This window comes from Triturus cristatus, chromosome 4_1 (genome assembly GCF_964204655.1).
Source record: "Triturus cristatus chromosome 4_1, aTriCri1.1, whole genome shotgun sequence".
NCBI classification, from domain to species: Eukaryota; Metazoa; Chordata; class Amphibia; order Caudata; family Salamandridae; genus Triturus; species Triturus cristatus.
In genome coordinates this window covers 34,698,933-34,723,549 of record NC_140585.1, presented here as the reverse complement: position 1 = coordinate 34,723,549, position 24,617 = coordinate 34,698,933, and positions in this window count along the sequence as shown.

The window sequence follows — 24,617 nt, the reverse complement described above, 5'->3', positions numbered from 1 at the left end:
TGAGGAGGAGGTCATGGGGTGGGGGTGCTACAGAGAAATGAGAGGCACTAGTGGAGGGTGGCAGCGAGGGAAGCCGAGGAGGAGGTCATGGGGTGGGGGGAACTATAGAGAGATGAGGGGCACTGGTGGAGGGTGGCAGGGAATCCGAGGAAGAGGTCATGGGGTGGGGGGAAATACGAAGCTATGAGGGGCGCTGGTGGAGGGTGGCAGTGAGGGAATCTGAGGAGGAGGTCATGGGGTGTGGGGGAGCTACAGAAAGATGGGGGACACTGGTGCAGGGTGGTAGTTAGGGAGTCTGAGGAGGAGGCCATGAGGGGGAGTGGCTATGGCGAGATGAAGGGTAGTGTTGGAGGGTGGTAGTTAAGCTATCTACAGAGAAAGAGGTCAAAAAAGAGGTCAAAAAGACGTTTGCACCAGCAATAAAGCCGGCCCTGTCATGGCCTTTCTGTTTTCATTTATTTAATTAACAGTCAGGTGATTAGGACAACTGTGGAGCATACTTTAACATGCATGCTAATTATTTTTACTGCTATATTCAATGTTTCAAGTTTGAAGGTGATTTTACTATTGTTTTTTACGGGGAATAGTGAAAGTGGAACTGAATGGTGGCTGATATGGGGCTAGGGCCCAAGGTCAGGTGTGAGATAAGGTGTGATGGTGAAGGGTGGTAGAAAAGTGGATAATCAAGCCTGTAAGAGAGTGCGCTGCAGAGTCAGAGGTCAGGTGGAGGTAGTAATGAAGAGGGTTTCTCCCTGAAGGCTCGCACAGAGGGAGCCCGGGTAGGTTCACTTGCTTGATACTCCCACCTTAGAAACTTCCTCTTCCCATCAAAGGGACATTGCATGGAAGAAAAGCACTTTTTAGAGTGATAACATTTAGAAAGAGACTTTGAAAAGAGTGCGTTTTACTGTGCCTTGTAAGAGTAAGGAGAGATAAAGGAGGGCCCAGAAGCAGGCCTGGCTAGATATACAAGTGATAAATTGGGCCAGCAGTGGCCCACCCGAATGTACCCTTGGCCCACCCAAATAAAAATTCCTGGAGCCGGGCCTACCTCCTGCCCCCAATTTTACCATTCCCCGTCCCACCCTTCGTGTTAGTTGGCACTAGCTTGGTTTTATTTTACCTTTGCCAATGCTTGATTACTTGCTTCACAAGCATTGGCTGCCGCTGCATGGCTCCCACGTTCTGGCCTCACACTTCGGAGCTGAGGAGACCCGTCCCCTGTTGCTGTAGACGCCTTGGTGCTGTTGCTCCACCCTGGTGTAGGCTGCCAGCTCCTCACCCTGCTCCTAAACCTCTTACTCATCAGCTCACAGCCTCACATCTACCGGGGCACATGAGCTGAGCTACCGGGAGCCGTTTGTGTTGGCCTTGGCGCTGTTCTGTGGTATTGCTTGCTGTGCTGGAAGGAGAAAGGGCTCCTTCCTGTCCACCTCTAAACAGGTGCCGGGGACTACAGAGAAAGGGGGCCGGGATTGACAACCCTTGTTGCATGTGACAATAAATGACCTAGTATTACATTCTCTCTATAATGGTGAGTTCAAATCAGAACATGCCAAATGTGGCCCTCGGGGTAAACGCACTGCTACTGGGCGCCAGAGACACACAAAAATCACTATTCGGCTCCCGGGCATCGGCTAAGCTTTATCCAAACTGTTCTGAAGTGCTGCTCACGTGGTATTAAGAAGTCTTTTCTTGCACTTTTTCGTCGAACAGCACGTCACAGAGACCGGTCTGTGTGCAACCCATTAATAAAACAAATTGCACCTCTGCCAGTGGCATAGCGTTAACTTTTGTTGAAATAGTGCCAAGAAACACGCTTATGCTGTTTGTGAGCGCTATAATACATATAAATTGTACCTATTTCAGCTGCACGCAAGTTACCAACTGAAGCGTGTTACAATATCGCTTAATAGAAGGTCCTTGCTCTTCATCTGATGTGTACATAAAATGAAAAGCATGTCATGCTTTGTTAGCACTGGAGTCGTAGAAGAATATGGAAGGATTTGCTGTCTTCGTCTTTCTTTTCTCATCTTGGTCTCTTTCAATCTTACTTTCATTAATCTTGCACTTAATTTACTAACTTTTCCTACTTATGCCTACTGCTGATTTTTGTTTCTACTCGTATGTTGCATACTTCCTCTTACTGTGCTACGTAACCTCTTAATTTTACCTTTCTCTTACACCTCATATTTGTTCCCACTCTTACGTTTTATTATTCCAACATACTCTTGCTTCCACTTACAATTTATTACGCCTATTTCCTCCTGCTCTTACTCATTTCTCCTCTTACTCCTATTACGTCTTCTAACTGCTATTCTTACTTTTGCTACCGTATTTACCAATGCCCTTATTACCATTAACTTAGTCCTACCTACTCCTACTTACACTCTTACTCCTGCATACTCCCACTTGAACCTACCTTCCACTACTTTTACATCTACATACTTCAGCTCTTCTGCTTAGCCCTTCGAATGCCTATTCTTACTCATACTTGGGAGAGGAGTTGGCCTAACGGCTAGGGCGGTCGACCTCGAATCTGGGGAACTGGGTTCGAGTTTCAACAATGACGCTGAACATCCTGTGATTCTGGGCAAATCACTTAATCTCCCTGTGCCTAACAAATATGAATGTGTCCTCATGTAACGCAACTGGTGCTCATGTAAAGCGCTATGATACCCGATACGGGTCAAGTTCGAGCTATGTAAAACTCCATAAAATAAATAAAAATAAAAAAAATGAACATGATCTGCTCGGTCGCATTGGAAGGTAAACAAGCATTTGCAATGCAATTGGTCTCGCATTTGTGAGAGTTAGAGCTATTGACATTGTAAAGGACAGTGTATTCTACCTATGTGTTTTCTGCTTGGAGTGGAGTGAATGTGTGTGGTGTCAAGTGGACATATGTGGTTTGGATTGGAATTGTTAGTTGTGGAATTGTGTTGTGTGGATTGGATCTGTGTAGCGAAATAATGTAATTATGTGGATAGTAATTGTGTGGTATTGAGTGTACTGGAATTATGTGGAGTGGGATTGTGTGTCATGGAGTGGGATTGTGTGTCTTGGAGTGAGATTATCTGGAATGGTATTTTGCGTTGTAGAGTGGTATGTAGTGGAGTTTACTTATGTGGTGTGCTGTTAAATATTATAGCATGATGTGGAATTTTGTGGTGTAGATGGGATGTATTCTGTTGTTGGTTTGAATTCTGTAGTTTGTTGTTGAATTATGTGGTGTGGAATGGAAATGTGTAGAGTTGAAATGTGTGACGTGGAAGTGTTCGCTGCTGGGTGAAAATTATGTTGAGTGGTATCATGAGGCATGGTGTGAAGTGTAGTTATGTGGAATGTTGCTACGTGGCAGACTGGATTTATGTGGAGTGTATTTATGCAATATGGATGAGAGCATAATTATGTGGAGGTTAATTATGTGGTGCTGAGTGGTATTATGTGGAGTAATTATGTGTGATGAATTGTGTGGGGATGAATTGTGGAATTGTGAGACGTGTGGAATTATGTGGCATGGTGTGGTGTATAATTGTGTGGAGTGGAATTATGTAGCATGTTGCAGAGTTGTATTTTGTGGAGGGTAATTCTGTGTTTTAAAGTTGAGTGTAAATATGTTGTGTGACGTATAATTATATAGGTTGAAGTGGAATTATGTATACTTAAATTGTGTTGTGTGGAGTGTAATTATGTGGTTTGGAGTGCTATTAAGTTGTGTGGAATGTTATTATGTGATGTGGACTTATGTGGTATGGAGTGAAGTAGAAGTATATGTTTTTTCATTTTTAGGATTGTAATTATGTGGTATGGAATGTAGGGTTAAATTATTTATAGTTGAATTGTGTGGCATAGAATTATGAGATGTTCAAATGTGCTGAGTTTGGTAGAATTAGGTAGCGTGGATTTGAGCAAGCTGTGCAGGCTAAGGCTTTTATGTCATGGGGTATAAAGTTGACGATTGTCTATTTTTCTTTGTAAAAATAATTTGGGCTGTTTCTTTACCTTCCGGTACATTTCTGAACAATTTGTTTAGCTAAATTGTAATGTTGCTTTGTGTGCGCATGCAGGGAAGAACGAGTGTATGCAAAAAATCATCCTATGTCTCAGTATTAACTTCCACACCTCTAAACAATAATCCCAATCCTAGAATGAGTTATCCGTTTGCTTTACAACAGTTAGTAAAACAAGGAAGTGCTTTGCGAGTCTGTAAGTAGCAAAGGTTTTAAAGGGACTTTTTTTTGTGCAAAGTATTGCTTTTCCCAGTTCAAGGAAGGGATAAAAAAATATCTTCAGATAATAATAGGGGTGACAGGATGGTGCGATAGCAGAATATTGATTTGTGTGGATCTGGCGAGGACTGCGGGCAGCAAGTGCTTGATACGCTATTTGCATAAGAAAATACTATATAGTTTTTTCGTTATCCTCCATTAGTTATTAGTAAGGAAGAGGGAAGAGAAGCGTTCACCGACAGCATTCGGTTAGTCTTAGGGAGACAAAGAATGCTGTGGTCTGTGGTAGATGGCGCCCAGAAGGCGTACGAACTGCCAAAGAAAGGAAGTGGAAATGCGCTTTAGACGTTGCTGGTATTGATGGCTACTGTGCGGTTGCAGACTTCGCTGGGCTGACAGTTGGTGGGGAAATGCTACGTTGTCACTGTAGGTTTAATTACATGAATCACGCATTCTCTCTGGTGTTTGTCCTTGGGGTACTTGTTGACTGGTGCTACATATGGGATCTGGTTTGCCTTTGACAGCAGGTATGGTTTAGTGGGGTACATAGTGTAAATTAATGTTGGCGTGAGGAAACAAAAATCGGACCCTTTGTACATTTGATATTATTCTGTGCATCATGCAGAGGATGAAAAGTAGCAGGAACGGCTTTGATGCCGTATAGGCTAGCAGGAAGAAGTGTTTTGGGGTGGTCAGTTGCAGAGATTGTTCAACATTTTTAAAACTTCCATAGTGGCATTGGGGAGGCCAGCAGCTGAAATGCTCTGTCTTTACTGGTAGGCAGTGGTTAGATGGTGACCGGTCATCAGTCTTTCTGTGGGTGATGGACAGGGGAGCAGTAGGCGGCGGTCACAGGTTTGCAGTGACATCCGAGGGGTGGTTTTAAAGGCGGGCAGAAAAGCATAATTGCGGGTTTCATAGGGGTGAGGGTAGAGTGTAATGGATGAGTTAGTAGCAGGCACGACGGAAGTGATCTGCGTTTGGAGGTGGTTAACTGAGAGGGCTTCGCTTGAAGGTGGCTCATCAAGTAGGAGGATGTGTTTGGTGGGCCGGCTGGAGGCGGTGTTATGTAACTTTGCTGGAGGGCGCAGCAGCATTTACTGATGTATGTAAATCGCTCGATGAGAGGGCGGATGTGACCAATAGAGGAACCAGAATCCTTTTTTTATGGCTGGGGTGACCCCCAGCAGTATGGCGGGTCGCTGGCCTGAGGGCTCTTGACTAGCGAGGAGAATGGGGGGCCCCCTCCATGTACTTTGCAGGGGGGCCCCCTCAAGTTTCGTTACGCCACTGCTGTAAGCTCTGGCATAGTCAATTGCCTACATCAGTTGGTGTTGCACATTTAACAGTTTTTTTATAAGCCGCGCCACGTAAGGGCAATCGTCCCAGGCCCATCACTCTGTGGCTTTCTCTGCTTCGTTTCACCGTGAGACTCACTGGATAGATGCGGGTTCGCTGGAAGCATGTGTGCTTTATGGGGTTTGTGGTGCAAGTTCCTCCGTCAATGTAATATTGGACTCTGGTCTGAATGTATTCACCAAAAAGTGAATTACCTTTCATCTTTGGTGACTCCTTGGTTTCATAGCCATGGGGTACATGTTTTCCTGGCCCTTTAGTTTGAAAAGGATGCTTACTGGATCTTTCCGGAGAAGTCTTGTTTTCCTACCGGGAGCCCTCCTATCTTGGAGGAGAAGAGAGCTGTGTGGCATCTGCTGGTACACTCTGAGAGTTAGTGTTATCGCCCACTTCTTGCCACTGTTTGTTTGCATCTCTTGAAATTGTGCTGCCGTGTTAGACAGCGTAGACCTTTAGGTAAGTGTGTTCCTTGCCACCCTTAAATGCCACCCATGCTCTTTCTTCTAATGCACATGCCGTTGTACATTTGTTGGTGTGTGCCAGGTGGGCAACTACCTTTTGTGCTGAGAGGGCTTTAGGCCCCCTCATCCCCCAGGTCAGGTTCCCTGGGATAGGCTGGCGGGGCTGGAGCTGCTGGCCTGACCTTCAGCCACAACAAGGTATGTTCGGGGGGACAGCGGCAGCTCGGGCAGCCCAGTGTGTGTTTGTTGCATTGACGATGGGAATACAAGCCCATGTTATCATTGTGAACGGGCGAAACGCGTCAAAGCTGCAACTCTCGCATCCCACACCCACCAGCAAACACCAGCCGGGGTACCCAGCGGCACCCTCACTCTAGCCAAAGGCCTAGAGGACGTACCCATCAAATGGCACTTCAAAGATAGACAATGTTTGGCCTAAAGAATGGTTTCCTTCCATAAAACTCTATAAAGTTAGCCTCGTGTATGAAAGTATAACATACATTTTAATAGCGTCTGGTCATGTTTTCTCGGGGCTCTGAAGGCATCGATATTGTCCAACACTAATTAAACATAATGTGCCATTAAAGTGCACAAAAGATATATTTATTTTTGGTACCAAGGAAACAAGCATTGGCATAGCCAATAGGTCTCGCCTTTGGGACCTTATAAGTGTTTAGCCACGCAACAGTTGATGTGGTTGCACCAAGGATATTGTGCTGCATAACTAAATACTTAGAAGGTCCCAAAAGCGAGACCTATTGGCTATGCCAATGCTTGTTAATTACTTCCGTATCTGAGACCAGTACCATATAATATACTGGGTTAAGGTTATTGAATGCCTCTCTAGCGCTCTCTTGTGTTATCGCAGCCAGGCGCGTGGCACGTGGCCACGGACAGACAGGTCCCACAGTAACCTGCCCTGATCCGCATTTGTGGGTCGGGAGTCACGCGGGCCACTCACGTCTAATCCGGATTAGCTCCAGATTAGCCCCTCCTCCCCCGAGGAGGTGAGCCCCCTCGGCGTGTCGGCCACCCTCCTGCCCCGGAGCCCGTCCGGCCTCGTCCTGCTCACGGGTCCCACCGAGTCCAGTCGGATGTTTGCTTGTTTACCTGCCGCTGCCTGTTTTCCTCTTGGCTCGTTGTTTTTCTGTTCTGGCTCATGAGTTTTTTTCTGATGCCTGTTTACGTTTCCCCATCTCCGGGGCGCTGGAAGAAGGGGCGCGGGGAGGGGGCGGGTGGGGGGGGCTGGCTGCCGCCCTCCAAGATAACCGTACAGAAGACTGAGGTGCCATAGAGAGGCCTTCACAGTTTGTTCCCAACTTGTCCGTTTGCTGTTAGTTCTCAGCAGAGGTCAGAGGCCACGGGGCAGGCGGTGTTTTCTGACAAACTGATGTTCATTTAACAAAGATTTATGTTGACTTTTCTTTTCATTGATTTTGCGTTTTGAATTGTGTGTAATCTGAGCCCGGGCACAGTGCCCCTGGGGTACAGGAAGTGGCAAATACTTTCTTACACACAACATTTAAATACATCTAAATGAAGTAAAAAATATTTCAAAATATATCAGCAAAAAAAGTCCCTCCGTTTTTTGAACTTCCGAAGTGTGACGGAAACACAGGTTTTCATAGGGTCGAAATAAGCCGCACACTTTACTTGGCGACGCGCACATGACACGCGCGCCAGTAATCTGCTTTCCGCTCATTCCCGCTGGGCCCAGAGGGGTTGAGCTGTGATGCTGCACGTCTGAGGCTCAGTGCGCCGAGATCTCCGGGGGCCATGCCAGTGGAGAGGGCGCTGCCCCCCGAGGGGCTGTCGCCTTCCCCCGGAGAGGGATACTCGCCATCTGTTCACCTTTGAGATTCCACATAGGGCAGACGTGATCCTTAAATAGGACATTATGGGATAGCACCTGTACTCGCTTCTAACCTGCCTCTCCGTCTTTGATCACTTTATTATCCCCAGAGATCCCGAGGCGGCTCCCGAGCACACCTGCTTTCTGTGTATTATTACTATTTAAAGTCTGTAAAGCTAAGGGGGAAGCAAAGATACCAGCTTTAGGCGATGTTCCTAATGTTTCCACCTGCCAGAACATTCGAACACCGGCCATGTCAGTAATAGCCGGCCAGGTGGCCCCTGGCTCTCTGGAGTGGCCGTGCCCAGGACACCTCACTTTCACCGTATGTTTGGGACAGTGCGTTCCCCATGCACCACAGGACCCACGCTGCTCCCCACCAGACCGGGGGGAGTGTGATGGCCTGTTATGTTTATGGGGAACACCCCCCTGATCACAGAGAGGGTGGTCTGGGCTGTGACCCGGAAGAGGTGCAGATAACAAATGGGGGCCGGACCGGATGATCCGGGTCAGTGCACCGAAGCGTAAGCGTGGAGTAGGTGTGTGTTTAATCATTCCCCGATCCCGGAGCGCATGCTGCCCTCCTACCCACATAGTGCGATCGTCACACTAGCAGACGATTTAACAATGGCCTAGAAGCCATAGACCTCGTGGCTAGCGCGCTGCATCGCACAGTGATTCACTCGGACACACGATGTGGTTTCCAGCGTGGTCCCGACTGCCGTTTGCGGGCCACGCCCCTTTATTTATATCCAGCGCATGACGTCATGCGTCAGCGCTCTTCCCTCACCTCCGACGCGGGTAGACTATACCGCTACCCCACGTCGGAGGACACTACATTCCTTCTAACCTTTATCAAAACAAACAATAAACATTTTGACCTAGTAGGTCTGTTACCAGTCACTGGAATTCCAGTCCCAGGTCCGTCACACCAGGAAGTCAGCCAGCTGGGAGGACGGCGCCGGATTTCTTCTCAGGCTGTATCCGGACTGCTGTCCCCGCACTGATGGTGTTGTCGGGACCACTCCTTGCGAGGCTGCGCCCCCTGGGGACCGCTCCTGAGGGCTGGGCGACCTCCCGCCGGGTGTTCCTGGCGGCGACGTCGCACTCTGGTCTGGGTGATCCTCGTGATCGGAGGGGGTGGGCCCCTGACTCCCTTCTGAGCCTCCATCCGCTGGCGGCTGACTCGGCCAGTCGCCCTGGCGTTCCGACGGATGCTGGTCTGAGGTCCCGGGGTGCACTCTTTTGAAGAACGATATGTTCCTGGTGACCTCCTCGGTCCCTCGCCTCGCGGTGACCAGAGTTCCAGTTCGGCGGACTACTGTCCAAGGTTTGTGTTCAAAGGGGAGCCGGAATTTGCTCCCAGGATACCTGTCCTTGAGATAGACTCTGTCTCTAACTTGAATGGTTGACATCCGGGCTCCCCGGTCGGCACTGGCCTGTTCATTGGTGTGGGTCCTATTGGCTAGGACCTTCCCCGCGTCGATCTGAGGCGGAATCCAGCTTGGGTGATGCGGGATGGTGTCTCGCACTATTCTGCCCATGCTCGCCGGTCCCGGGGCTGTCTCTGTCGTGAGATGAGGCGTCAGCCGATATTCTCTCAGGAAGCTGTAGATGGCCCTCTCGAGCGGCGACCCTTCGGCGTGCGCAATGCGTACCACTTTGTTGAGGGTCCGCATGAACCTCTCCGCTTCCCCATTGGCTTGAGGCCAGCGCGGGGACACTTTCCGGTGGTGGATTCCCCACTCCTTTAGATAGTCCGCAAATTCTTGCCCTTGGAAGGGTGTGCCGTTGTCCGTCTTGACCACTTCAAATATCCCGTGCGTGGCAATGGTCTTCTCGAACTTTGTGATAACCTCCGCGGCGGTCTGGCTTCCCACCACCTCGACCTCCGGGTACTTTGTGTAGTCGCCGATGATCACCAGGGCATAGCGTCCATCTGGGAGGTGCCCAAAATCTGCGCTCACCTTCTCCCATGGTCGTTGCGGGTTTTCCTCGGTGATGACGGGGTGGGGATGCTCCGGCTGACCTGACGCCTGGCACCAGGAGCATGTTCGGACCGTTCGCTCCACCATAGGGTCCATCCCCGGGAACCATACCTTGGCTCTCAGCCGACTCTTTGTTTTCACCATGCCCTGATGGCCCCGGTGTGCCAGGTCTACTGCTTGCTGGGCCAGACTGGATGGGATCACCAGTCGCGGGCCCCGAAGAAGACACCCGCTGGTGTCAACCGAGAGTTCATCCCTGACCCGCGTGAGCGACTCCAGGATGGCTTTGGCTTGCAGCGTTCGTCTGGCCATGGAGGACTGGATGGGGCGCCAGTCATATGACTGAACGGCCGTCAGGACTAGTTGCAGACATTCGTCCTCCTGGGTGGCTGCTACGATTGTGTCGAGGCTCATGGGCAATGGCCGGGACCTCTCTGATACCATCCGGACATATTCTTCCGTGTCTTCAGCATCCTCTTCTTCCGCTTTAGTGGCTACTCTGGGATGTCTTGAGAGATAGTCCGCGGGATTCGAGGAGCCTGGCTTGTACTCTACTGTGTAGTCGTACTCCTGTAACTGAAGGATCCACTTTTCGATCCGCGGCGGGGGTTTTGATGCCGATCCCTGAAACAGGGGGATGAGGGGTTTGTGGTCCGTGGACACGGTGAATGGATTGCCCTACACGTAGACGTGAAAATGTCGGCAGGCCCAATGGATGGCGATCGCTTCTCGCTCGATCTGCGAGTACCTCTGTTCTGTGTCCGTCAAAGAGCGGCTCGCATAGGCTATCGGGGCCCACTCACCATTCTCCTGCAGCTGCGCGAGCACTGCCCCTAGCCCATACGGGCTGGCGTCCACTGCCACATTGGTGGGCCGTGCCGGATTGAAGTATGATAGGGTGGTATCAGCTGACAACGCCGCCTTGGTGTCCTTAAAGGCTTGCTCCTGTTCTGGTCCCCATTGCCACGGGGTGGTGGACTTTGTCAGTTCCCTGAGGGGCTTCGTGAGGTTTGACAAATCCGGGACAAACCGGCCGCAGAAGTTCACCATCCCCAGGAAACTCCTTATTTCCGAGATGTTGGAGGGTGCTGGAGCGTCCTGCACATCTTTGACCTTGTCCGGGTCCGGGGCGACTCCTTGGTCGGAGAATGTGTATCCAAAGAAACTGATCTTCTTCTTTAGGAATTGGCACTTCTCCCTATGTAGGGTCAGTCCGGATTCTTTGATCCTCTGGAGGACCCCTCGCAGCCTCCAGTGGTGGTCTTCTATCGATGAGGCGTACACCAGGAGATCATCGCTTACGTTCAGGACCCCTGGCAGCCCACTGAGTACTTCTCGGATAGCGTTTTGGAACACCTCCGCGGCGCTTGAGATTCCGAAGTTGAGGCGTCGGTACCGCCTGAGGCCAAATTGTGTCGAGAAGGTCGTGACGTAGCGAGAGTCTTGGTGCAGCGGCAGTTGGTGATATCCGGACCTAAGGTCCATCTTTGAAAACCATCTGGCACCGTTCAGTTCTCCCAGGATGTCGTCAATGGTGGGAGTTAGGTGACGCTCCCTCTTCACTGCGGCGTTGGGGAGGCGCATGTCCACGCAGATGCGGACCTGCTCCGGCTGCTTCGGTTTTCTCGCCACTACGATCGGGGACACCCAAGGGGTGGGTCCGCTGACCTTCTCAATAATCCCCTGTCTCTCCAGTGCCTCTAGCTCGTCCTCCACCTTCTTGCTCAAATGGAACGCGATGCGCCTGTGTCTCAGCGCCACCGGTTGGACCGACTGGTCGATGTGGAGGGATACTTCTTTACCTTTGAGGCATCCGATGCCCTTGAAGACGTCTTCGAACTCCTCTAGGATAGCCTCTAACTCTTCCTCCTGCACCGCCAGGGCGAACGATATCAGCCTCAGCTCTTCCGCTGACTGCCCACTGATCAGCATTCCATTACCTTCAGGGCTCACGTATACTGTGGTGGGTATCTTGACGTCGTTGTGGCATATCTCCGTCTTGAAACACCCCAGGAGCGGGATTGGTGTCTTCTGCCCATACGCAAACACTCTGATTCTTGCTTTGCTCAGTGGGGGGCTGGGATTCAGTTGTTCATACACATTGGCCGCCATGAGCTCGATCGACGCCCCCGTGTCTATGGTGGCTCTCACGTCCTGGTTGTGGATCTTGACTTTGCACCTTGGGAGTCGTCGTCTCTTCCGTCGTGGTTGGTCTACCGCGAACACGTAGTGGACCGGGTAGTCCCCTGCGTCGTCATCCATGTCCTCTCCGTCTTGCTCTTCCGCCACCGTCTGGGCTGCCTCCTTCCGTGACTTTGTAGACCGGCAGACTGCCGCAAAATGGTTCATCCACCCGCATGCACTGCATCTTTTCCCTCTTGCTGGGCAGTCTTGCAGGCGATGGGGCGCGCCTCCGCAGTATCCGCGTCCCTTTTTCCTGTCTTGCGGCTTTCTCCCTGCGTTTTGGCGCGATTTGGGCCTTACCACGTTGGTCGTGTCCACCGCGTTGACTTGCTCCGTCTTGACAGGGCGGTGGAGCGCCGCCTCCATGTGCGACGCCCTGGCTTGCGACAATTCTTTCGACCGGCCCAGAGTGAGGATGTCCGCCAGGGGCTTGCCGTCCTCCTGAAGAATGTTAACTCTGAGTTTGGACGAGAAGCATCCTTGAATAATCTGACCTCGGATCTCCTCCTTTTCTTCGCGAAAACCACACGTGCTGGCCAGTTCCTTCAGGCGCCCATGGAATGCGTCCAGCGATTCTTCTGCTTCCTGCTTGGCCTGGCGAAATATGAACCGTTCGTAGTCCCTGTTCGCCATCGGCTCGAAGTGCGCATTCAGGGCATTGAGAAGCGTGTGGTAGGTCTTAGGTGTTGCCTCCACCAATGTCTTGTAAATGCGATGGATGTCCTTGCCTCCCAGGTGAAGAAGTAGGGCCCTGCGCCGCTCTCGGGCTATGCCCGCCCCTTCGAAGTAGATCAGGAGACGATCGGTCCAGTCTCTCCATCGTGGGGCAAGAGAGGAGGAAGTGCCGTCGACCACAAACGGCTCAATGGCGGGAATCAACGCCATCTTGGCGCAGTCGCAGACACACTCCGCAGCACGTGCGCTGCCTACCTTCCTGGGACAGTGACAGCCGCCTGGCTGAGGTCAGGATGGACACCCTCAGGGCCTCTTCAGTGTCCCGGCCGCGTCAGGCCTCGCAGCGGGGTCCTCCGCTCACCAGGGTGCCGGGCGCGTAGCTCCGTAGGCTCCACCGGCCACGTGCGAGGCACACACGCATCAGCAGGCACACCCCCGAGGAGATGGGCCCAGCGTGGGGTCTCCCAACCTGCCTAGGGCACATCGCAGGCGAGCCGCACCCAGGCGAGACAGCAAAGGGCCAGGGTCGAGGGCACAGCAGAGGTGCACGAAGAGATGGCTGTCAGCACCATAGCATGGGGTCGTTTCTGCCCCTCGTCGCCAGTGTGATGGCCTAGAAGCCATAGACCTCGTGGCTAGCGCGCTGCATCGCGCAGTAATTCACTCGGACACACAATGTGGTTTCCAGCGTGGTCCCGACTGCCGTTTGCGGGCCACGCCCCTTTATTTATATCCAGCGCATGACGTCATGCGTCAGCGCTCTTCCCTCACCTCCGACGCGGGTAGACTATACCGCTACCCCACGTCGGAGGACACTACAGGGAGCACAGGACCCACGCGGCTCCCCACCAGACTGGGGGGAGCGGTTTATTGCGCGGTGTGGCCGTGAGACTTCACCGAGCGCTGAACTCGCGACCTGTCCTGGGGCCGCTGTAGGAGAGTAGGGTCTGCTATCCTATGGTCACCCCAAATTTTTGCTTTTTGCTTCACTGGTTTTCGACATATTGAGGCTGTGGGCCTGCCAATCAGACCCCCAGCCTGCTGTTCTCTCTACTAAATTGACACTGTGCACCCTAGGTGCATAACCTATTGGAATTGGATCACCCTGTGAGCCCCTGTACCAGTGTACACTAGGTACCCAGGGCATTGGTGTATCTAAGGCCTGCCAGGGGCTGAAGCATGTATTATGCCACCCCAGGCTTGGCCTAACAAATTTGACACAACTGGCTGATCACTCAGCTGGGGTAAGTTGGTGTAACCACCTCTTACTTAGGTGTAGTATACCTATACCTAACCTTAAATGGGACACATGTTAACCTATAAGTCACTCCTATGGCAGGCCTTAACAATCCTGAAGGCAGAGTGCTTGGTTCCATGTGAGATGGTGCTCTGGCATGAGCTGAGCCTGTCTGCAGTGGTCGGAACAACTTCCTTCTACTGTTTCCAGATATCGTCATACCATATACTCTTAAGTGCATTATGAACCTCGCGGTTTAATGCTAACTTTGGTTTGGCTTTATCAAAACATGTCGAGTAAGGTGTCATACGAATTGGAATACTAACCCCTCGCCAATTCTGGCGACGGGGTTAGCATTCCACCCTTCTAGAGGGACACGACATTTACAGTACCTGAAACCCGGGTAAAATCAGACATAGCCTCAGCTCCACCAAATGGATGCTGCCACCACAGACACAAGTCTGCCCTCCTGCTGCTGGGAGTCCTTCCAGCTTGGGAGGTGTGGACAAAGGGTTTCCTGCCAGGGGAGGTGCGTGCACCACCCCAGACAGGATTTTGTGTATTGGTCAGGTAGGGCTTGAAAGAAACCAGACATGCCTGAGGCTCACAAGGAGCCTCGGTGCATATGCCAGTTCAAACCGGTCCTGGGGCACACCAGTCCCGGGCCTGGGGCGAGCTGGACAAAGGATTGGGGGTGTAACCACCCCCCTTCCTGGTCCCACCCTTAGGGAGGGACCTAGCAGGTAGTCCGGCCCCTAGAATCCGCTTAAAGGTAGGAGCTGTGTCCTAAGACTTCAGACATCCTGGAATCAACTTGAAACTAAGAAGAAGACGGGAACTTCGACGCTCTGCCGCACAGAGGACTGAAGCCAATCTCCCCTGTGGTCAGGGAGTGACCACCTTGCTAACGCAAGCACCATCCAGCGAATCAACGTCTGCTTTGCCGCCGCCTCCCGCCGGAGCCCGAGCCCAGAGACTGACAAGATCTGGACCTCCAGACCTCTCACCGCCCGATCCACAGTCCCTGAAAAGAGGAGACCCGTGGAGGCACCGAGACACGTGGAGCCAGCCATCTTGAAACGACCACAACAAGCTGACAAGTGCAACAACCGAGGCTCCCTCCAAGTTGTGCTTTGGGATCTGAGAAGCCCAACACCCGAGCAGCATCTGCACCAAAGGTGAGCCCTCCAGCATCTCCACGATCTGCGTGGGGCCCTTCTGCATTTTGCCACTTGACGCGCCTAACCGGTTGCTGGCCCGCTGGCTAGTGGCCATCTTGGCGACGAACTACAAGAAATACACCGCTGGTCTGGTTGCTCCCGACTGGCCCTTGCTCCCCTCCAAAGGAGCAGTCCCTCTGACCTTGCTGGTCAGAACCATCAGCCTATTTCATTTTCCACAACAATTGCTTTTGCCAAGGCTTGTTTGCTTCGATCAAGTCGCCGACACCGCCGACAGCGAGAGCCTGCGTGGGACAGGTCGTGAACCGACTCCTGGACGTTGTCGACCTTCAGGGACTACGTGGCTGCAGAGACAAGCTACACCTTTTTTCCTGTTTGCACCCGACATCGCCTGGTACCCACCTGGTGCCACGCTGGTCACTGGCTAGTGACTGTGAACACTGTCCCCTCTGCTTACAGGTCTTCAACATCCCCGATCCACTCTTGGATCCACCCCATCTCTTCCAGACCGACCGCCTGCAGCATCTTTGTCCACAGGCTCCACGGAACAGATAGAAGAAACCCGACGCACTTCGACGCCTATGCACCCGCTTCCTGTGGGTGAGGTAAAGCTGGCACTCCGGTGCCCAAGTGTAGAGAATCATCTCTAGTGTCTGTGTTTCCAATCTTAAGTTCCTAGTCCATCCGGAAGATCCTTTTTGCAGTAACTTTGTACTTTTTACGCACCCATTGAAACCTATGGGAGCTCGCGTGTGACTATTTGCTCTGCACACGCAACCCGTGGACTTCCTGGTCACTAACTGAAGTTAGCTCCTTGTAGGCCCAGCGATTCTAGAGGCCCTAGGCCTTTTCCCTTTTCTGTTCGTGGTACTTATACCACTATTTTAGTATATGGTTTGAGTGGCCACCAGGGCCTATCCATATAACGTGCAACTTCTGTGTATTCTATTGGAATCTTGTTTGACGATTTGTGCTCCAGTGCTCATAAAGAGACTAGGGGTTACTTTGAGAAATAAATACATATATATTTTGAATATATATCTGTGTGGTGTCCTTTCATTGGTATAAAAGGGGGTTGCATTTGGTAAAACAGCTTGCTTAACACGTTTCATGAGTTTAGCCTCAAAGACTGCTTAGCCTACGCTACCACTAGGGCAGCTAGTCTGAAAAGGTTGACTTACAACCACACCATAAGGGTTGCTTGGCATGGTACAAGGTGGTCACTTTAACTAGTGAACATCATATACCAGGCCAACTTCTCACATTGGTGAGCAGCGGTTGGATTTGAGCTTGCTGTGTTTTACCATTGTAATCTCTTGGTTACCAATTGAAAGATCACATAGGTACCTGTAGGTACATATAAAACAAGATTAGATATACTTAAGTTCTACTGAACTTAGTTGTTGTAGAGCAAAGGGAGTAGCACACCCTGACTACAACTACTAGATAGGTTTAGTAGGTAAACCCAAGTGTAGGTAGATTGCAACACATCCACCCACACTTAAGAGCAATGGCTGGGGCAGAGGGGTCCAAGGTACCCATCTCTGTTGAGAGTGACCCCCAGAGGGCACCATCCATCTTTGCTACCCTAAATCAGAATGAGCTCAGGCATTTGGCAACTCTTAGAGGCCTTAAACAGCCCAAGAACCCTACCTCTGCTGAGCTCAGAGAACTCTTACAGAATGATGAAAATCAGAAAGAGCTCGAGAAAGCTTCCCAGTTAGCCCCCTCAGGGACAGGAACAGGAGGCCCCCCTTCTGAAGATGCTACTGAGGTACCCCTTTCCAATAGTCACCCCTTAGATGGGAATCCTACCACAGAGGATGAGAGTGAGAAGGATACTGAAAGTAGTGAGGATGAAGGGAGAACTAGCCCAGTGCCAAGTGTTATACGTGGCCCAGCTAACCTAAGGCTATTGGGGACTGACAGTGGGTTCACCCCATTGGATCTCCCCAGTGGACTTAACACAGGGCTTGGGAGGCAAAGGAATCGCTCAGGTGAATCTAATGCTTCCCATGGCTCTAGAGGCTCTCAAGGTCACTCCAGAAGGAGACTGACCACCCCTCAGAGGAGGGAACATGAGGCCAGAATGCAGGAAGCCCAGCTGAGGATCAGGAAGCAGGAGCAAGAAGTAGCCATGATGGAAGAAAAACTGAACAAGGCTAGGCAACCTAGAGAGAGTGGGTCTATACCCACTGGTGGCAGCATTGTCCCTAAGGACAAAGATAGGGTCTTTGACAATAGGAACCTGTCTAAGGTTGTGCCCCCCTACAAAAGGGGGATGATATCCACAAATGGATGACTGCTCTTGAGAGAGCCTGCAAAGTGCAGCAGGTTCCTGAAGACCAGTGGGCAGCAATCCTCTGGCTCTCCTTTGAAGGAAGAGGCAGAGACAGACTCCTCACTACTAGAGAAGAGGATGTCAGAAATTACAGAGTCCTGAAGAGTGTCCTAGTTGATGGGTTAGGCTTAACCACTGAACAGTACAGGTTAATGTTCAGAGACACCCAAAAGACACAGACTCAGGACTGGTCTGAATACATTGAATGTGCCACTAAGGCTTTGGAGGGTTGGTTGCTGGGAAGTAAGGTATCTGATTATACAGGATTGTACAATTTGATGATGAGAGAACAGATTTTAAATAACTGTCAAAACCAGCAACTGCATCAACACTTGGTTGACTCTGATCTGACCTCTCCCCAAGAATTGGGAAAGAAGGCAGACAAATGGGTCAGAACCAGGGTTAAGCAAAAGAACCAGGACCAGGGCCAAGGGGGTGATCAGAAGAAAACAGACCAAAAGGGTGGAGATCAGAAACCTAAAGACCAGAAGTCTTCAACAGGGCCCCAAACTACTGCTAAGGAGGGTGGGTCCCAACAACAATCTAAGGGAAAGAAGAAAGAAGGTCAAAAGAACGCCTGGTGCAATCATTGCAAGAATACAACTCACTGGACTAGTGATTGTAAGAAGGGTGGAGCCCCCAACACTGTTGCCCCTAAGGCACCTGCTCCCAGTACTACTGTTAGCAGTGTTGGTCCCCAGACAAAGGGTGTAGTGGGAATCACTATGGGAACTGAAGGAGATTCTGACTTAGACAGAACCCTGACACAGGCAGTCCTGATCTGTGATGGGGACATTGATTTGTCCCTGACTGTGAGCCCCAGTAACCTGGGCAAGTACAGACAGACTCCTTTAATTAATGAAAAAGTGGCTCAAGCCTACAGGGACACATGTGCCAGTGTCACTATGGTGACACCAGGCTTTGTGGATCCTGGACAGTACATACCAGGTGAGAATTACCTGGTGACCAATGCCACTACTTCACATAGTGTGGCAGTTGTTAACTTCTCATGGGGAGGGGTAACTGGCTGTGAGAAGTTGGCCTGGTATATGATGTTCACTAGTTAAAGTGACCACCTTGTACCATGCCAAGCAACCCTTATGGTGTGGTTGTAAGTCAACCTTTTCGGACTAGCTGCCCTAGTGGTAGCGTAGGCTAAGCAGTCTTTGAGGCTAAACTCGTGAAGCGTGTTAAGCCAGCTGTTTTACCAAATGCAACCCCCTTTTATACCAATGAAAGGACACCACACAGATATATATTCAAAATATATATGTATTTATTTCTCAAAGTAACCCCTAGTCTCTTTATGAGCACAGGAGCACAAATCGTCAAACAAGATTATCACAGAATACACAGAAGTTGCACTTTATATGGATAGGCCCTGGTGGCCACTCGAACCATATACTAAAATAGTGGTATAAGTACCACGAACAGAAAAGGGAAAAGGCCTAGGGCCTCTAGAATCGCTGGGCCTACAAGGAGCTAACGTCAGTTAGTGACCAGGAGGTCCACGGGTGGCGTGTGCAGAGCAAATAGTCACACGCGTGCTCCCATAGGTTTCAATGGGTGCGTAAAAAGCACAAAGTTACTGCAAAGGAGATCTTCCGGGTTGACTAGGAACTTAAGATTTGGAACACAGGCACTAGAGATGTATTACTACACTTGGGCACCGGAGTACCAGCTTTACCTCACCCACAGGAAGCGGGTGCATAGGCCTCAAAGTGCGTCGGGTTTCTTCTATCTGTTCCGTTGAGCCTGGGACAAAGATGCTGCAGGCGGTCGGTCCGGGAGAGATGCGGTGGATCCAAGGGTGGATCAGAGTTGCAGAAGACCTGAAAGCAGAGGGGACAGTGTTCACAGTCACTAGCCAGTGACCGGCGTGGCACCAGGTAGGTACCAGGCGATGTCGGGTGCAAACAGGTGATGAGGGGTAGCTTGTCTCCGCAGCCACGTGGTCCCTGAAGGTCGATGACGTCCAGGAGTCGGCTCACGAGCTGTCCCACGCAGGCTCTCGCTGACGGCGGTGTCGGCGACTTGGTCGAAGCAAACAAGCCTTGGCAAAAGCAATTGTAGGAGGATTCGGAAATCAGCTGTTGGTTCTGACCAGCAAGGTCAGAGGGATTGCTCCTTTGGAGAGGAGCAAGGGCCAGTCTGGAGCAACCAGACCAGCGGTGTTTTTCGTAGAGTTCATCGCCAAGATGGCCACTAGCCAGCGGGCCAGCAACCGGTTAGGCGCGTCGAGTGGCAAAATGCAGAAGGGCCCCACGCAGATCGTGGAGATGCTGGAGGGCTCACCTTTGGTGCAAATGCTGCTCGAGAGTTGGGCTTCTCAGATCCCAAAGCACAACTTGGAGGGAGCCTCGGTTGTTGCACTTGTCAGCTTGTCGTAGTCGATCCAAGATGGCTGGCTCCACGTGTCTCGGTGCCTCCCGGGTCTCCTCTTTTCAGGGACTGTGGATCGGGCGGTGAGAGGTCTGGAGGTCCAGGTCTTGTCAGTCTCTGGGCTCGGGCTCCGGCGGGAGGCGGCGGCAAAGCAGACGTTGATTTGCTGGATGGTGCTTGCGTTAGCAAGGTGGTCACTCCCTGACCACAGGGGAGATTGGCTTCAGTCCTCTGTGCAGCAGAGCGTCGAAGTTCCCGTCTTCTTCTTAGTGTTAAGTTGATTCCAGGATGTCTGAAGTCTTAGGACACAGCTCCTACCTTTAAGCGGATTCTAGGGGCCGGACTACCTGCTAGGTCCCTCCCTATGGGTGGGACCAGGAAGGGGGGTGGTTACACCCCCAATCCTTTGTCCAGCTCGCCCCAGGCCCGGGACTGGTGTGCCCCAGGACCGGTTTGAACTGGCATATGCACCGAGGCTCCTTGTGAGCCACAGGCATGTCTGGTTTCTTTCAAGCCCTACCTGACCAATACACAAAATCCTGTCTGGGGTGGTGCACGCACCTCCCCTGGCAGGAGACCCTTTGTCCACACCTCCCAAGCTGGAAGGACTCCCAGCAGCAGGAGGGCAGACTTGTGTCTGTGGTGGCAGCATCCATTTTGGGGAGCTGAGGCTATGTCTGATTTTACCCGGGTTTCAGGTACTGTACATGTCGTGTCCCTCTAGAAGGGTGGAATGCTAACCCCGTCGCCAGAATTGGCGAGGGGTTAGTATTCCAATTCGTATGACACCTTACTCGACATGTTTTGATAAAGCCAAACCAAAGATAGCATTTAACCGCGAGGTTCATAATGCACTTAAGAGTATATGGTATGACGATATCTGGAAACAGTAGAAGGAAGTTGTTCCGACCACTGCAGACAGGCTCAGCTCATGCCAGAGCACCATCTCACATGGAACCAAGCACTCTGCCTTCAGGATTGTTAAGGCCTGCCATAGGAGTGACTTATAGGTTACCAGGTGTCCCATTTAAGGTTAGGTATAGGTATACTACACCTAAGTAAGAGGTGATTACACCAACTTACCCCAGCTGAGTGATCAGCCAGTTGTGTCAAATTGTTAGGCCAAGCCTGGGGTGGCATAATACATGCTTCAGCCCCTGGCAGGCCTTGGGTACACCAATGCCCTGGGTACCTAGTGTACACTGGTACAGGGGCTGACAGGGTGATCCAACCAATTGGGTATGTACCTAGGGTACATGGAGTCCATTTTAAAGAGAGAACAGCCAGGCTGAGATCCTGAATAGCAGGATCTCAGGCCAACTAAGTCGAAAAACCAGCTAGACACTAGGCAAAAATTTGGGGGTAACCATAGTCAGATATCCACCTTCCTACACAACCCCCCCCCAAACGAAGGGAGATAAGGCTGACCTTGACCAGGTAAGCCTATATTGCCCAAGAGGCCATATAAGGAGGAACCAGCACTGGCATGGTTACCCCCTGTCTCATGGTCCACTAAGCAATCCCTCACCCTAAGGGTATCAGAGGGTCTCCACCATAGGGAATCTCTACCTTTGGTGTGTCTTGGCAAAGTAAAAGGCTGGTGTTGAGATGGAGTACTGAAGTGAGTGTCCTCAAAGTGAGGCCTCAGCTTCCTCCAATCATCCTCCACCATGGATGCCTTTCTTTCTTTCACTGAGTTGCACTGTGCTCTCAGGGTCAGCCTCTGGCTACCTAAAGCTGGAGGCTGGGTCCCTTTTGTGGGCTTACTGGAGGGACAGGTCAAGTTTGGGGCCCTAAGGTCCCATGTTTGCCTGTGCCCAACAGAATCCCTCTGGGGGAGGTCCCTAACTACCTGTAAAGGAGATCCCTCAGGAATGTTTTTACCCATCACCTGACTAGGGCTACTAGCCAGGCAATCCTCATTCTTTTGATGGGGGGGTTCTTGTGGACAGGGGCCCTCTTGGGGTCCACTGGCCTCCCTGACCTCTGCAGCCCTGGGCTGACTGAGGCAGGGTAGAGAGAGGCAGGCTACCTGCACCAGACTGGGTCCCACCTTGGAAGGGGCCACTGACATCAGAGGCTCTGCCAGGCCAGGCCTGGCTACCTCTGGGGCAGTTCCTTCACAAGGGGTGAGGTCAGCTCCCTGAGGAGGCTGACTTTTTCCTAATGTCTGGGGAGAGGGAGACTTTTCTTCCTCCCCACTACTCTCTGTTTGTGTGGAGTGATCCATAGTTTCAGGCTTCACTACACCTATGTCAGTCTGAGTGTGGGCTGAGACCATTACAGCCTTGCCAACCTTTTCAGGGGGGCACTCAGTTTGTGTTTGAGCTGTGACTGTCACAGCTCTGCCAGTCTCTACAGGGAAGTCTGTCTGTGCCTGGGCTGTGGCTACCACTGCCCTTCCAACCTTTCCAGGGAGGAAATCTATTTGGACAGGGGTTGTGAATGGCACAACCCCACTACCCTTTTGTGAAAGGCCTACCATTTTAGAATGGGTGTCTTGTTCAACTCCAGCCCAAGCTGAGAGTTCTAAGTCATTCCCCAGTAAGCAGTCTACAGGCAAGGTTGGGGACACTGCCACCCTTTTAGGGCCAGTGACACCTCCCCAGCTGAGACATACCTCTGCCATGGGATGACTGTTCTGTTTGCCATCAATGTTGGTCACCTGGTAGGAGAAACCAGGCAAAAGCTGCTCAGAGGGAACTAGCCAATGGGCCACCATTGTGATGCTAGCTCCAGTGTCTCTGTAGGCCTCAGCTTTTGTACCATTGATGTAGGGCTCCTGTCTGTACCTACCCAAAGTGTTGGGACAGGCAGTGAAGTTGGCAAACCCCAGGCCACCATCACAGACAAGAGTATCTGCTGCAGGGGAATTGGCTAAGCCAGGGTCCCCCTGTGTTCCCCAAGTAAACCCACCCAAATGTTTGGGGGCACTCCCACCACCTGGGGGATTACTGCTGACAGTAATAGGTGGTGTGACAGGAGTAATTGGAGGAACAGTTTTGTTTGTAGCCCTTGGGGAACTGCTGTCAGTTTTCCAATGCCCAGGAGTTTTACACTCATGGCAGTAAGGCTTTTTACCTGTGGTAGAGGAGGGAGCTTGGGACCCACCACCCTGTGTGGAGTTTTGGGGCCCTGAGGAAGATTTCTCTTTTGCTTTATCCCCACCCTTCTCTTGAGGTTTGGTGGTATCTTTCTTTTGGTCACCACCCTGATTCTTAGGCCTGATCCTGGTCCTGACCCATTTATCTGCCCTCTTTCCCAATTCTTGGGGAGAGGTCAAATCTGAGTCTACCAGGTGTTGATGGAGCAGCTGGTTTTGACAGTTACTTAAAATCTGTTCTCTCATCATCAAATTGTACAATCCTGTATAATCAGATACCTTACTTCCCAGCAACCAACCCTCCAAAGCCTTAGTGGCACATTCAACATATTCAGACCAGTCCTGAGTCTGTGTCTTTTGGGTGTCTCTGAACATTAACCTGTACTGTTCAGTGGTTAAGCCTAACCCATCTACCAGAACACTCTTCAGGACTCTGTAGTTTCTGACATCCTCTTCTCTAACAGTGAGGAGTCTGTCTCTGCCTCTTCCTTCAAAGGAGAGCCAGAGGATTGCTGCCCACTGGTCTTCAGGAACCTGCTGTACCTTGCAGGCTCTCTCAAGAGCAGTTATCCATTTGTGGATGTCATCCCCACTTTTGTAGGGGGGCACAACCTTAGACAGGTTCCTATTATCAAAGACCCTATCTTTGTCCTTAGGGACAATGCTGCCACCAGTGGGTATAGACCCACTCTCTCTAGGTTGCCTAGCCTTCCTCAGTTTTTCTTCCATCAGGGCTACCTCTAGCTCCTGCTTCCTGATCCTCAGCTGGGCTTCCTGCATTCTGGCCTCATGTTCCCTCCTCTGAGGGGTGGTCATCCTTTTCCTGGAGTGACCTTGAGAGCCTCTAGAGCCATGAGAAGCATTGGAGTCACCTGAGCGATTCCTTTGCCTCCCAAGCCCTGTGTTAAGTCCACTGGGGAGATCCAATGGGGTGAACCCATTGTCAGTCCCCAATAGCCTTAGTTTAGCTGGGCCAAGTATAATACTTGGCACTGGGCTAGTTCTCCCTTCATCATCACTACTTTCTGTATCCTCACCACTTTCCTCCCCTGTAGTATGATTCTCATCTAAGGGATGGCTATTGGAACTGGGTACCTCTGTAGCATCTTCAGAAGGGGGGCCTCCTGTTCCTGACCCTAAGGGGGCTAACTGGGAAGCTTTCTTGAGTTCTCTCTGATTCTCATCATTCTGTAAGAGTTCTCTGAGCTCAGCAGAGGTAGGGTTCTTGGGCTGTTTAAGGCCTCTAAGAGTTGCCAAATGCCTGAGCTCATTCTGGTTAAGGGTAGCAAAGCTGGATGGTGCCCTCTGGGGGTCACTCTCAACAGAGATGGGTACAGTGGACCCCTCTGCCCCGGCCATTGCTCTTAAGTGTGGGTGGATGTGTTGCAATCTACCTACACTTGGGTTTACCTACTAAACCTATCTAGTAGTTGTAGTCAGGGTGTGCTACTCCCTTTGCTCTACAACAACTAAGTTCAGTAGAACTTATGTATATCTAATCTTGTTTTATATGTACCTAAAGGTACCTGTATGATCTTTCAATTGGTGACCAAGAGATTACAATGGTAAAAAACAGCAAGCTCAAATCCAACCGCTGCTCACCAATGTGAGAAGTTGGCCTGGTA